The 14461-nt window shown below is 41.4% G+C and overlaps 1 pseudogene; it reads left to right on the top strand.

Annotated features, from left to right (window-relative positions):
• The first annotated feature begins 8885 nt into the window (after nucleotides 1–8885).
• Nucleotides 8886–9959, top strand: LOC142436466 (transcription factor YY2-like; annotated as a pseudogene).
• The last annotated feature ends 4502 nt before the right edge of the window (nucleotides 9960–14461 follow it).

Raw genomic sequence — 14461 nt, forward strand, 5'->3', positions numbered from 1 at the left:
GTCTTTGTGTAGACCTCCATAAATGCCCCCTGACTCCTAGCTCTTTCCTCCATCTCCCTTGACTTCCCTCCTGCCCTACTACCATGCTCCGTCCCCACCTAGGCTACAGCTATACCTTTTCTCTACGCAACCTTACCCTTGCTCATTCCCCACCAGGCCTGCCACTCTCCCCTCACTACCATTTTGGGTCACATGTTGATCCCTTGTCCCTGTGTTTGTTAACACCACTTCCTTACCCCTCTACCTCCCCAACTTTCCTAATAGTTTGAGCAAATTTTAAATCAAAACTTTTATTTTATGCAAAAGGGGCATAGGCGAAAAGCTCGTGTATACAAACATTCCTGTGGCGAGGTCCAGGTAGTATGGCAGGGGCCAGCCCAAATTTAGGGATACATATGGAAACGAATTCAAAATGAGGGAGCAAAAAGGAAAAAGAAAAAAAGACATGAGATGCAGGACAACAGGGTACTAACCACCCAAGGGGAGGGTATAGTTTATCTCCACAGGGAAAGAGGGGCCAGAGTTCAGCCGGTGCAACATGACATGAATGAAACATACTAGCATGAAGAAGGGAACCAATAGAGAGGTTCGAGGGGCTGACCACAATCCCAACTACGTGGATAGTCTCCCCTCCACCCAGAAGAATGTACTTCAGAGGACCACACTGAAACTACAGCTCAGGGAGAGGGACATGTCTGATCAGAGCACACAGGTGCAAAGGAAGGGGGTGGAAGAGAGAGCGGGGCACATGCTGGGGCACATGCTGGGCCACCAAGCCCTGAGGACGATATCACAGCTCAGAACAGTCAATACAGAGAGAGGACTATAGGGCTGGCCCCACTACAAGGCACGACATCCCTCACTGACCCATAGCACTATGGGGAACAACACTGGAGACACTGGGAATTGTGTCCAATCTGAACCCACGACACCGAGGCAAAACACTAAAGGTGTGTGACAGAACAGCAAGGGGAGCAGAGCATTGAGTCCCAAGGGAATATGAAAAATAAACTTTGGGGCCAGAGAGTGGCACCTCATCACACTCCACCAGAAAACACTCCTAAAGGTCAACAAACAGACTTTGAACTATTACAGCAGTGGTTCTCAAACTTCCTAATGCCAGGAACCTCTAATAGAGTTTCTCATGTTGTGGTGACCCCCCCCCAGCCATAGAATTATTTTTGTTGCTACTTCATAACTGTAATTTTGCTACTGTTATACATCAGGCAACTCCTGTGAAAGTGTCATTCGATCCCCCCCAAAGGGGTCACGACCCACAAGTTGAGAACTGCTGATTCATAGGCTTTTCTTTTTGTTGTTGTTTTGTTTCTTTTGTTGCTTTTTTTTGCTGTATTATTTTTTGTGCATATTATTATCTCTGTGGGTCTATCCAGATAAGTTAGGCGGGACAAAGAATCTGGAGGAAAAACAATGGAATCGGCAGTTCCGGGATTATCTGGGAGAGGGGGAGTAGGGGAAAGGAAGTATGTGTTTACAAACCCAGGGGCATAGGAACAACAAATGATCCAAAATCAATGGCAAGGAGGGAGTGGGAGACCAGGTAGGGCTTGAAAAAGGGCAAAGTAACTAAGAGGAATTACTGAACCCCAAATGAAGGCTGAGAATGAGAGTGGGACATGAGGAAAGGAATAGGAAATAGAGGCAAGAACTAGGAGGCAAAGGGCATTTATAGACGGCTAAATACAGGCATGTATATATATATAAATATATTTATATATGATGATGTGCATATATTTATAGGTTTAGTATTAAGGTAGCAGATGGACATTGGGCCTCTACTCAAGTACTCCCTCAAAGCCAGAACACTTTGTTCTATTAATCTGGCATTCCATGATGCTTGCCTTCCTGACAGGATTGCTGAAGACAAAGCGGTATATAAGCAAATGTGGTAAAGAAAGCTTAAGATGACCGGGTATCAAAAGATAAAACATCTGGGTCTCAAAGGCTTGAAGATAAACAAGCTGCCATCTAGCTCAGAAGCAATAAAGCCCACATGGAAGAAGCACACCGGCCTGTGTGAACACAAGCTTTCAGTGGAATTAGGTATCAGGAATCAAAGAGGAAAAATCATATCATTGTGAATGAGGGGGAGTTCAGAGTGGAGACCCAAGACCCATCTGTAGGCAACTGGACATCCCCTTACAGAAGGGTTATGGGGAGGAAAGCAGCCAGTCAGTGTGCAATATACCACTGAAGAAACATACAACTTTCATCCAGCTCTTTGTTCTTCCTCCCCCCTACTACCATGATCCCAAAGCTACCTTTGAAATCTGGCTAGACCAGAGGATGTACACTGGTACAGATAAGAACTGGAATCACAGGGAATCCAGGAGAGATAAACCCATCAGGACAAATAATGAGAGTAGTGACACCATAAGGGTAAGGGGAAAGTGGGATAAAAAGAGGGAACCAATCACAATCATATGGGTCTGGGTCTCCACTCCTAACTCCCCATCATTCACAATGATATGATTTTTCCCCTTGGCATCAGCTGTTCATTTTTTCCCTCTCTCCCTGCTCCCCCCTCCCTCATGAGCCCTTGATAATTTATAAATTATTATTTTATCTTCTCTTACACTGCCCAGTGTCTCCCTTCACCTACTTTTCTGTTGCCCATCCCCCAGAGATAAGGTTATATGTAGATCTTTGTGATAGCTTTCCCCTTTCTACCTCCCCTTCCCTCCCGGAATTGCCATTCTCTCCACTGGTCCTGAGGGGTTCATCTGTCCTGGATTCCCTGTGTTTACAGTTCAAATATGCACTGCTGTGCATCCTGTGGTCTAACCAGGTTTTCAAGTTAGAATTGGGATCATGATAATGGGGTGAGAGGAAGTGTTTAAGAACTAGAAGAAGGTTGTGAGTTTCATTATTGCTACAGTGAAAAAAAAGGTTTTTATTTTATTTGGATCCATAATCCGTGGCAAAAACTATCAATAAATCCAAAAACATATTTTTTGGAGAAAATCTTCTATAAAGGATCCACTTGAAGTGTTGAAATCAACATGGGGAGCTTGGCTCAAGTCAGACCATGGTATATTCATTACAACATATCCATTTTTTAAAAGTGGACAATGAGTAAAATTATATATTAATTTATTTTATTTTTTATTTGTGCAGAATATTGAATATACCACAGACAGGAAGAAGAATAAAAAAATTATCTTGGAAGGAGCACTAATGAAACATTTGGCTGCTAACTGCTCAGTCAGTAATTTGAAACTTGCAGCCACTTCACTGGAGAAAAATAAGGCTTTCTATTCCCACACATAGTTCCAGTGTAAGAAACCCACTGGGACAGCTCCACCCTCTCCTATTAGGCTGTTATGAATTTCAGTCCTCTCTATCACAGTGAGTTTGTACTTTTTTGTTTTTAGTCTCTTCGAAGAAGTTCAGGAAAAATGTCATTAAAATCAAAGACATTGAGGTATCATTCCCTCAGACATGAGACATATTACAGGAATGGAATAGTCCAGAGAAAAAAAACATGGTTGTTTTTTTTAAGTTTAACCAAAAAATAGAACCACATTCAATGGCTGTATTTTAACCATAGGGTGTAGTTTAACAATACAGGGGCTAATTATGGCAGGCATTGTGGAAATAGTGAAAGACTAGGCAGGATTTCCTTCTGTTGTGCAAAGGGTCATTACGAATGAGGAGTGTGTCTACCAGTCTAAGTATCACCATCAATAAAAAGTAATTCCCACATATTGACCAACTGGATACATTGCCATCAGATTCATTCTGTTAATGAAGTCCTGAGACTGTTACATTTCTAAACCGTGAAAGAGCTCAATATCCCATTTTTAGAAACCTATAGAAAATGTTTCACTGCATGAAGTGAATAAAGAAAACTGTAGGGCTGAAGAAATTCTGACACTAGACAATCGGATAACCCATGTCCTCTGATAGAGCTTTATATCCAGACTCTACACAGGAAGTTCTGTTGCCCATCCCAATGAACCCAGTCCCAAACTATGAGGTTGACGCCTTACATAACCAGGCCTAAATCACATAAGGAAGATCATCCCAGTAATCCAGTGGATTATACCATATATACATTTGATAGCAATAGCTATCACGAAGCTTTATGAAGCCCCGTCTTTGTTCCCCTCCCCTGCCATGCTCTTACATTATAGACAACCCTCAGCTATTGGACATAGTGTTCCCCACAAGTCCTATCTAACCTTTATCTGGGTAATGAAAATACCCTAGGCATCTTTAATACCATTTTGAAGCTCAAGCTTCTTGAAGTCAAATTGATGCATTCTTTACATACAAGAAGCAGAAGTCTAGAAAGTTTGGAGTTGGTTGAATGAATTTGGTTCACACACCAGCCAAATGTTGAAATCTTCCCTTGTCATGCATAAACGTGAAAGATAGTATTCCCAGGTTTTAGCTCCCTCAACTGGACGATATTTCTCTCTGGCAAATCTGTGACCTGAAACTTAGCAGTAGATAATATTGAGTAGGGCAAGTCAGTTTCTTGGCCTGTACTTCTTACCCTAAGTGCTTCCTTGTGGCCTCAAAACCATGCTCCAATCTGAGTGTTTGCATTAAATACAGGACCCCCTCTAAATTTAGGGTACTCTCCTCTTTTCTTCAGCCCCCTTAGTTGACATTCATGTCAGACAGGAGATATTTCTTTATCTCAGAGAATGAATGGATTCCAGGTCTTCCCAAAATGAAAACAGTGAATCTCAAGTACTGTATAGACTTGGGAGGTAAATGCTTAGGTTGAGTATAGATATACATTGTTAAAGGTTGTCCTACAGCATTAAACCACACAGATGAATTTGATATTACCTTAGGTGATTTTTCAGGCACAACATATTATTTCAGTCCAAGTCAATGAACTCACTGTGTTAATTGTTTTTGTGCCATTAAAACACTAGTATTGTGCTTTAAAAATAATTTAGAAAAGTGTGATATGTGATCAATGGTTTTGTTGCTGCTGTTATTTATTGTGCACTGTTTCTAGTAACAATTATTTCTCTTTTTAAAAACCATTTTATTGGTGGCTCATACAATTCTCACAATCCATACATACATCCATTTGTCAAGCACATTTGTACATGTGTTGCCATCATAATTCTCAAAACATTTGCTTTCTACTTGAACCCTTTGCATCAGCTCTTCAGTTTTCCCCCTCCCTCCCGTTTCCTCCCTCACTAAAGAACTCTTGATAATTTCGAAATTATTATTGCTTTGTCATATCTTACACTATCTGACGTCTCCCTTCTCCCACTTTTCTGTTGTCCATCCCCCAGGGAGGAAGTTATATGTAGAGCCTTATAATCAGTTGCCCATTTAGAATTATTTCTTTCCATTTATGTTTTAGTTTATTTTTATACTTCATTATCTGAATATAACACAAACAAGCCCTTGCTTTCCAGAACTTAGAAAGATTTTTAAAGAAAATCCCCCCAATATTTTAATGATCATCTAACTAAAGAATCAGAAATTATTTATATGTATTTTAAGTAGTAGTCACACACTTGTTCATGTTTCTTTTTTCCCACTATCTCATCCAGCTAATTGCTGTATGTTTATGTGTTGATACCAATGTAAATGTTTCTCTTACTGTGACATTCAACAGATTCTGAGTATTTCGTCAAAGTTCATCCTGCTTCAAACTCCTTGTATCCCATGGAAACTGTATAATATTTATAGTGTGTGAACAAATGTGTATGGTTAGTGGAGCACATTTAGAAGCCCACAGTAATAGAGTGTGGTACCACAGTAGAGTGTGGCAACCAGTGAAAGATGTTTTAGAGGTGAACAACAATAAATAAAATGAAATAAATCAGGAAATACTAGGGGGACTTGGCTAAGGCAGAGACAACCTTAACAAGAACAAAAGCCCAGAGGGAGGTGTATTTTCTAGTCTCTACAGCTCTTGTGTTTAAGGATGCCCAATGTTATGGCTTTTGTGAAAGACAGCACATTACCAATAAGGAATGACAAGGTGTAGGTAGACAGATGATACTAAGAGTCAAGGTGAATGAGGGAAGAAGCTTAAAAGTACATGAGATGAAGGAAGGTAATGGCTGATGCAGTCACTCTCTTCCTGCCAGTGGAGGAGAAATGCAAAGCCCTAGACTGTAGGTACAAGGTGCACAGCAGCACGGGGGAACTCCAGGGTGAGGTCTTGTGACTAGCTCTCAGAGGGTCTCTGCAAGCCTGGGATTATGACCACTTTTAGACAGCAGATGAAGCAACAGCAATCTAGTTGAGAGGAATTACTAATAGGTGGAAGAAGGACAAGCATGATGGTAGGGTAAGGAGGAAGGTAAAAGGAAACAGAAGAAAGATCTAGGAAGCAAAGCTATGGATAGTGGTATAAGCATAGGTCTGTGCATATGTAAATACATTAATTCTGAAAATAGAGATCTTGACCTACATGCATATATTTATAAGGCAGTACACTAAGATAGTAGATGTACTTTGGGACTCTGCTCAAGCCCTCCCTCAATGCAAGAACACTTTGTTCTAACAACCTGACCTTCTTTGATGCTCACCATACCAGCATGATCACTGAAGACAAAATGGGTACGTAAGCAAATGTGGTGAAGGAGAATAGTGCCTGGCTATCAAAATATATACTATCTGAGGTTTTAAAGGCTTGAAGTTTAAAAGAGGCTATCTAGTAGAGAAGCAATGGACCCACATGGAAGAAGCTCATCATCCTGTGTGATCATGAGGTGTCAAAGAGATAGGGTAATAGGCTTCATAAGACCACAAAGAAGCAAGCAAAACCCCCCAACACATTGCTGAGAATGAGGGGGGTTGTAGTAGAGACGCCACCTCTATCTGTAAACAATGGGACATCCCCTTACAGAAGGGTCACACTGAAAGGATGAGTCAACCTGGGGGCAGGATAGCACTGAGGAAACACAAATATTATTAGGTTCCTTGAGGCTTCCTCACACCCCACTATCATGACTCCAATTCTGCCTTTCCCTGTGGGCTAGACTGGAGCATGTGCACAGGTACAGAAAAGAGATAAGAGTTCACAACATACCGAATCTAGGAACAGGAATGGGAGTATTGATACCAGTCGGGGAAGCGAAAGGCAGGGAGGGGAGGGGAGGAAGGGGGAGCCAATCACAATGATAGACACATAACCACACACACACACCCCGGGGATAAACACACAAAACATGGGGGAAGAGAGATAGCAGTCAGTGCAAGATACAAAAATAACAATAGTTTAATATTTATCAAGGGGTGACAAGAGTGGGGGGGGGAGGAAGAGAGGGGATAAAAGGAGCTGATACCAAGGTCTCAATGGAAAGTAAATGTTTAGAAATGAATGATGGAAATATATGTACAAATATTCTTGATACAATTGAATTGTGGATTGTTACAAGTCCCCAATAAAATGATCTTTTTTAAAAAGCACATGAAATGGATTAAGGAAAGAGATGACTTATCATCCATTCTGTCATCTTGGACTAGAGCATGGGTTTCAAGCTCTCTAAGTAATGTTGACAGAGGGAAAACGACACAAACAAGGAGACGGCTTATTGTCTTGGGTTCTAGGATATCCCATCCATAGTCTTGGTCTTCTAGGGAGACTGGATTAGCTAGTGTCTGGGCTGGAGTTTGTGAAACATGCTTAACCAGGAACTTGGAGCGAGGAAAACAAAATGAGTGTGGTGGGGAGAGGCTGTGCTTTGATAAAGGAGAGCAGCATTAGTCTGAGTGGCTAGTTGGACATCATTGGCACAGCCCTTTTGTAACCCCCAGGGTGTTTCTGAAGGCAGAGGGGTGTGAGGTTGCAGTCCTAGGATAAAGGGTAAGGTTTAGGGCCCCTCTAAAACTGATCTGCAAGTCATGGTAATAAACAGATGCACAATTTGTTTTAGACTCTCTTATGCCCAGTCACCATGCATTTCTGGAATCTCCACGTCATCATTCCTCTAGGTCTTAGGGACAGCCTTCCAGCTCAGGGCTCTGAGACAGGTTGGTTTCAGAGGAAGGTGGGCTTCCAGCTCCCTCCTTGATCAATATTCTTAATCTAAGCTTGACTAAGTATTAACTTCTTCTGGAAAGACTGTCAGCTTATGGAAAATTACAAAAGAACTAAAAGGTGATAATAAGTTCAATAGATGCATTATACTGGATAAATCTGCCTAACAAAGCCTCTTTAGAGTGTTGAAAAACAATGATGTTACTTTGAGGACTAGGTTTATCTGACCCAAACCATGGCATTGCCGATTACCGCATATCCATATATAAGTGGGACATTGAATAAGGGAGAAATAAGAAGAATGAATGTGGTTGAATTATAGTGCATGGGCATTCAAATAGGCAAACAAATCTGTTTTGGCAGAAGTAAGGTCAGGGTGCTAGTTAGAGGGTAGGAAGTGAGAGCTCACATTAAATACATTGGACATGTTGTCAGAGGTGACCAGTCCGTGGAGAAGGATGTTTTTGGTTTTTTTTGGTAAATTAGAGGGGCAGTGACAAATAGGAATCCCTCGACTACATGGATTGACACAGTGACTGAAGCAATGGGTTCATCCTAAACTGTGAGGATGCTGCAGGGGTGGGCAAAGTTTCATTCCCTTGTGCATAAGGTCCCTGTAAGATAGAATGGACACCATCAGAACTATCAACAACAAGAGCCTCAGAAATTACTAATCAACACCCAAGGCGTGCACAAAATGCTAAATAGTTATGTTTACAAAAGTTATTTCCATGCCATCAAATGCACAAAAGCTCAGGAGACATTCACTGGAATTTAAGTTCTAGTTTAAAAGAAGGAATGGGCCCTGCCCACTCACTGCGTTCTTCCCTCTGCCTTCCTTCCCCGCTGCGGGACGCCTCCTCATACAGCCGGGAGCCCGGAGCCCGGAGCCATGGCCTCGGGCAACACCCTCTACAGCGCCATGGACAGCCCGGAGATGCCAGCCGAGATCGTGGAGCTGTGTGAGATCGAGGTGGAGACCATCCAGGTGGAGACCATCGAGACCACGGTGGTGGGCGAGGAGGACGTGGACTGGGACGATCGCGGAGGCAGGAGCGGCCATGGGCACACCGGCTACCACCACCAGCAGCAGCAGTCCATGATCGCGCTACAGCCGCCGGTCACCGTGGACCCGAGCCAGGTGCACCACCACCAGGAGGCGATCCTGGTGCAGACACGTGAGTTGGTGGTCGGCGCCGAGGAAGGCTTCGAGGGCCAGATCCCGATCCCAGTTCCAGCGCCGGCCAGCATTGGCGAAGAGGACGACGATGACTACATCGGCCGCAAGAGCAGCGGTAGCGACAGCTCTTGTGGGGCAGCGGCACCGGCAGGGGCGATGCGGGCAACAAGAAGTGGGAGCATGAGCAGGTGCAGATCAATCAAGTCGCTGGAGGACCAGTTCTCTGTCACCCTATGGTCGTCAGATGAAAAAAAGGTCTTGACCATGAGACTGGCTGGGGAGCAGATCATTGGGGAGAACTCCCCTCCTGACTAATCGGAGTACATGATGGGAAAGATGCTCCCGCCCGGAGGGATCCCCGGCATCAACCTCTTGGACCCCAAACAGCTGGCAGAATTTGCCAGAATGAAGCCAAGAAAAATTCAAGAAGATGATGCTCCGAGAACAATAGCTTGCCCTCACAAAGGATGCCCGAAGGTGCTCAGGGACAGCTCAGCCAGGAGGAGGCACCTGGACACCCACGGCCCTGCGTCCACCTCTGTGCCGAGTGCGGCAAGGCTTTTGTCGAGAGCTCAAAGCTAAACGACACCAACTGCTTCGCACTGGAGACAAGCCCTTTCAGTATAAGTTTGAAGGCTGTGGGAAGCGGTTTCCCTGGACTTCAATTTGTGCACAGACGTGCAGATCCACACGGGAGACAGGCCCTAGGTGAACAAGAAGTTTGCTGAGTCTACTGACCTGAAATCTCACATCTTAATACACGCTAAGGCCAAAAACAAGCAGTGAGAAACCGTGAGAAGGTAGCTCCTTCTCAGCTCCAGAAGCCTTTTCCAGAAGTGACTGGCAGACAACGCGCCTCTCCTTTGTAGATTGTTTCCAGGAAAGAATTTTAAAAATGAATCCTACATACCTAAGGGACATGTTTTGATAAAGTAGTAAACATTTTAAAAACACAAACTTTATTAAGATGACATTGTTAAGATACCCTATCTTGCTCCGTAATCTCGTTTCAAAAAAAAATAGTGTTTTTGTAAAGTGTACTCCCAGCAGGCGAACAGTTCATGAACTTCGCATCAAAAGACAATTCGTTATATGACAGTACTAAAAACGGAACTTCTTTTCACATTTTTATAAATATGGATCTCACCTGTTGCTTACAATTTTTTAAATTTTGTATTCTCCAAGTGTGCATATTGTACACTTTTGGGGGATATGCTTAGTAATGCTGTGTGATTTTTCTGGAGGTTGATAACTTTGCTTGTAGTATATTTTCTTTAAAAGAATGGGCAGTTACATGCATACTTCAAAAGTATTTTCCTGTACAAAAAATATTATATAGGTTCTGTTTGCTATCTTAATTTTGGTTGTATTCTTTGATGTCAACACATTTTGTATAATTGTATAGCTGTATTGAATCATGTAGTATCAAATATTAGATGTGATTTCATGGTGTTAATTTAAACCCATTTTAGTTACCTTTTTTCCTCTCCAAAAAATACTGCCAGATGCTGACGTTGCGTGTGCTCCCTTTGCTTGTTGAGTTACAGAATGTGGTGCTTGGTTGTAGAGTATACTGTACTTTGACTATCAGATGTGCATGCACACCATGTCACAGGGAGGGCGACAATTAAACGGTGGTCCTACAGACAGGAATGGCAGAACGAGCTCTGTAAGCACAGTCTTGTTGTCTTCTGTTGTCCAGAATTATCCTAATTCTTGAGCCTCCCAGAAATTGGAAGCTAAATAAAGCAAGTCAAGTTTTCCTTAAAAAAAAAAAGAATGGGTTTCTTTTATTTAAAAAAAAAACTAATAAAATAAAGGTGATGCAAAACTCACTGAGAAATTGCTGCCCCTCATTGATTTATAACATTCTTCTGGAGGTGAGCTGTAGGACATTTTCTAAGATCCATACAGCATGTCATATGGCAGAGTATTTTCCCAAACTGGGGCTCTGTTTTGCAGGCATCACACAATGATTAGGTGTTAGTCACTATTTTCCTGGCAAGGGGAGTGTAAATCATGTAGTCCTCTAGAATGAGGAGTCAGCTGGAAGATCAGAGGGTCCAGCCAGTTCCTGGAATCAATGGTAGTTGAATGAGTTTTAGGTTGCTTGCAAGGGCTATAATCAATTGAATTGAAGTAAAATCCCAGGAGAAACTTCTAGCATAAACAGACCATAGATTAAAGCTTAATACGGAGTACTGAGATGGTATGAATAAACACCGCTTTAGTGTTTTGTAGTTTAAGTTCAAGTTATTGAGTGTAGATATAACAATGGTTGTGAGAGGACACTTACCACTACTTCAATACTTTCTTTTTAAAAAAATCATTGTATTGGGGGTTCGTACAACTCTTATCACAATCCATATATACATCCACTGTATCAAGCACATTAGTACAGTTGTTGCCATCATCATTCTCAAAACATTTTCTTTCTACTTGAGTCCTTGGTAACCAATACTTTCTATCAGACCAGTAAATACTCTGACACCAATGTTAGATAATGATACTGCAAGAAAACTGTAACCCAATACTGATAATGGATATACACTAAAATTTCTTTAAAATATTTGGAACAGATTCAGACAACATATTAAAATGATTATATACCCCGATGAATTGAAATTTGTCCCAGAGCCCATTTTACATGAGAAAATTAGCACTGTAATAAGCCCATTGACAGAAAAGAGGGTCAACTGTCTAAGTAGGCACAGAAACAAAATAGGAACATTTAAAAATCAAAGGCATTGGGCCTCTTCTCAAGTCCTCCCTCAATGCAAGCTAATAACCTGGCATTCTGTGATTCTCATCTTCCCAGCAGAATTGCTTGAATCAAAAAGGGTGTATAAGCAAATGTGAAGAAAGCTGGTGATGCCTGGCTATCAAAAGATATAGAGACTGGAATCTTAAAGGCTTGAAGTTAAACAAGAGGCCGTCTATCTGAGAAGCAGCAATGCCCACATGGAAGAAGCACACCAGTCTGTGTGACCACAAGGTGTTCATGGGATCAGGTATCGGGCATCAGAATACCCCAAACAAAAAATCATATCAATGGGAACAAAGGGTGTCAGATTGGCGACCCAAAGTCCATCTGTAAACAATTGAACATCCTCTCACAGAAGGGTCACAAGGAAAGGATGAGCCACCCAGGGTACAGTATAGCACCTATGGAACATATAACATTCCTTCCGTTTTTTAAAGCTTGCTCCACCTCACTATGATGACCCCAGTTTTACATTACAAATTTGGCTAGACCAGAGTATGTACACTGGTACAGATAAAAGCTCTCAACATAGTACATGGAATCCAGGAGAGATAAACCCCTAAGAACAATAATGGGCATAATGATACCATGAAGGTAGGGGAAAGATGGGGCCACAAGGGGGAGAAAGGGGAACCGATTGCAAAGATCATCTTATAACATTCCCCCAGGGGAATGAACAACAGGAAGTGGGTGAAGGAAAATAGCAGATTGTGTAAGATATGAAAACAATAATAATTTAAAATTCATCAAGTGGTCACGAGGGAAGAAAGGTGGTGGAGGGAGGGGAAAAAAGAGGAGCTGATACCAAGGGCTCAAGTAGAACGAAAATATTTTGAAAATGATGATGGCAATGTATATACAATTGTACAAGTTATAATTGATGTGTGGATTGTAATAGGAGCTGTAAGAGCCCCAATAAAATACTTTAGTTTTAAAATGTCAAAGGCTTTTCATGTAAAAAAACTACAACTGTGACATGAAACAGGTATAGTTCGATGTGCTAATATATTCATTAAAAAAAACACCCCACTTAAGAAGCAGGACAAACATACATTTCCACTTTCAATACCGTATTAAAAATTCTATAGTATTTTCTAGATGGACCAATCATAAAAGGAATACTTTTTAAAAGGAAGAAAAGAGGCTTCCAAAGAGAAGAAATAGTAATTCCTCGAATCATCATAAATTAATGATACTTTACGTAACAGATTCCAAATATACCATAAATGCTACAGCTATTAAATATTTTTAAAGTTGTAGGCTACATTTCAACACACAAAAATAATTTTTGGCATTGAACACTCTAACCATTAATTGCTAATCTCCAACTGCCAAACCATTAACCCTTACACATTAACATGCTGAACTTCCTTACTAACAACTTCCTAAAGCACTGACCCCCCTAAGTACATGAAAAAGCCCCTTACCACCAGAACTTCTACTAACACCCTGAGCATATCCTGATACCCACAATAGTCTTAACATGCTTAACCAATCCGACCACCATACTCTCTTAACCTATAATGCATTTATCCCAGTTTTTAAATCAGGTAACAGGGTAAACTTTATTTTATAACCTTAAACCTAACTTAATGACCCTAAATCTCAAATTGAGAAACCCAACTCCGAAAATAAGAATCTTAAAACCTTAGCTCTACATCCTTATACCTTAACACATAAGCCTCTAATCAACTCCAAATACAATATGTTAGGCATTAAACCTTCAAAACATAAAGCCCTTTAATATGTCCACGAACATCTGACTCACGACACTTAATTCCTATTTCTATTCCTCCGCAATTGTTCTTGAACCTGGAACACTGATTAATCCCAGGATATAGGTTCTAGTCTTAAATACAGACTCTGAGTCTAATACACTTACAAGCCTAAACAGAACCCCAAATCTAATCCATCAAAAACTCATCTTGCTAATTATGTGTGTGGAGCTATTTTCTCTCTCAGATTTTACGCAAGCAATAAGAACTTGAGTAGGTTGGCAGGCAAACCTAAGAATCACAAAAATATTTTCAGTTAATTTTAAGTCATTTGAATCTGGTTCAAGGAACTTAGAAAAATAAAGAAGTTATATAGAGTTTAAATATGACAAACAACGTCATGGTCAAGGGCTATCACGGGCCCCTTGTTGATTTCTGATCTTTGCGTCTTGGTCTCAAGGAGTCTTTTCTAACATATGTAGGGATGTTACCCAATAAGCAAGATGCTGAGGGTGCAATAGCACTTATTCACTAATTTGTAGATCACCATTTAACCTGGTTTATCCCCGGACATAGGGTGAAACTCACATTAAATAAAACAAATTAATTACTGGTTATTCTGTCATCGACCCCCTTGTTCCCCTCATTCCCAGGGGACATGCATGTCACCAGAGATGGAGGAGGTAGCAAATTAAGGAGCTTACATTGGAATCCATGACTCCACTTTTCAAAATTGATCTTGGCCTTTCTCTCAGCCCTAGGTAAAAAGACTCAGAGGAAGAATTTGCACACCCCCTTTAATAGTGAGA

Source organism: Tenrec ecaudatus, unplaced genomic scaffold, assembly GCF_050624435.1.
Source record: "Tenrec ecaudatus isolate mTenEca1 unplaced genomic scaffold, mTenEca1.hap1 Scaffold_309, whole genome shotgun sequence".
Classification (NCBI taxonomy): Eukaryota; Metazoa; Chordata; class Mammalia; order Afrosoricida; family Tenrecidae; genus Tenrec; species Tenrec ecaudatus.